The following is a 1,775-nucleotide window of genomic DNA, read 5'->3' on the forward strand; positions in this document are numbered from 1 at the left end:
GATTACGCCGGCCCTCTCACTCTCAAAACTTGGCGAGGACGAGGGACTAAATGTCACAAAGGCTGGTTAGCCATCTTTGTTTGTTTCTCAACGTCGGCAGTTCATCTGGAGGAGGTGACAGACTACTCTACAGAGGGGTTCATCGCAGCATATCGGCGGTTAACGGGACGGCGAGGTATCTGCCAAACTCTATTTAGCGACTGTGGAACCAATTTTCTCGGGGCAGATACATCTCTTAGGCGGTTATTCAACGCCGGATCAAAGGAATTCTCGGAACTCGCTCAGCTACTAACTCATGACGGCACCACTTGGGTCTTTAATCCCCCGGCAGCCCCCCACTTCGGCGGTAAATGGGAGGCTGCAGTCAAATCGGTCAAGCATCACATACGACGGACTATAGGCGAGACTGCCCTAACTGCCCTAAAACTTACAACTCTTCTGGTCCAAATCGAGGCAGTCCTCAACTCTAGACCATTGTGCCCACTGTCAGATGACCCGGAAGACCTGGCAGCCCTCACTCCCGGGCATTTCATCATCGGAGCAGCGCCAACAACAATTCCTGAGCCATCTCTCACCTCAGTGCCTCTCACAAGGCTGTCTCGGTGGCAGCTCATTCAGCAGCAACTCCAACACTTCTGGTCGCGTTGGTCAGCTGAATGTCTTCAACGTCAGCTCGCAATATCAAAATGGCATCATCCCTCCACGCAAATCAAGGTCGGCTCTCTTGTACTTCTCACGGATGAGAGATTCCCTCCATCAAAATGGCCTCTTGCTCGGGTCACACAACTTCATCTTGGTTCGGACGGTCTATGCAGAGTGGTCACCCTCAAGACGGCCACCACAGAACTCAAGCGGCCTATCACCAAGTTAGCAGTGCTTCCGATGACACCAGATCAACCCTCACTCACAAGGCAATCAACTACTGATCCGGCCTCACCATCATCAAGATCATAATTCTTCAACGCTGTTGTAGAAGGCGGGCGGAATGTTCAGGAAATATCGCTCCCTTTTCTCAATCTTTGCACCGGCATCTCACTTACTCTAGTCCTTCTCTCTAGCATTCTCTCTCTCTTCCTTTTTCCTCTTGTACGCGGCCGTGACCCAATCCCGCAGCCTGTCCTATCAATCTAACTAGTCTCGCGCAATGTTATCACCCAATCAAAAGCACGCTCTCAGGACCTTATCCGCGCTCCTGCGTCGATATCGACCCTTACGGAAATCCTCGATCATTCTGTGAGTACCGGTCTATCGTGACGCACGTTGCCTTTAGAACAGTTTTCGCTCTCTGAATATTCGGTTTAGATTCTCGTGGCTCTGCTCAAGTGAACTCTAATACGGTTGTCTCAAACGGTCATTGTCATCTCCCGGAAATTAACAGCATCAAATTTAAGAATCATACGCGCGTGAAGTGTGCGCTATCCCTTCTCGGGACACCGGGGACTTGTACGCAGTTATCGTACGAAGCACGCGGTACGTCGTAGAGCGACGTAACATTCTCTTGCAACCTCTCTCGAATTCCTCGGCGGATTTCGCGGTCGTTCTCAATTACAAACTATAGAATTATTGCATAAGATCCTAGACTAATAAGATTTAGTGTAATTATTAGAATAAAGCGAGATATCATCGCTAGAAGAATTGTGAAGTGCGGCTCATATTTCTTTGTGTGTGTGACTTATTTCTTTGTGTGAGTGACTCATTTCTTTGTGTGTGTGACTCATTGACTGTTCTGCCCGACACCCCCGAAACCAAACATTTCTCGGGTTATTTATTAAACA

This window comes from Formica exsecta, unplaced genomic scaffold, assembly GCF_003651465.1.
Source record: "Formica exsecta isolate Colony F162 unplaced genomic scaffold, ASM365146v1 scaffold162, whole genome shotgun sequence".
In the NCBI taxonomy this organism is placed as follows: Eukaryota; Metazoa; Arthropoda; class Insecta; order Hymenoptera; family Formicidae; genus Formica; species Formica exsecta.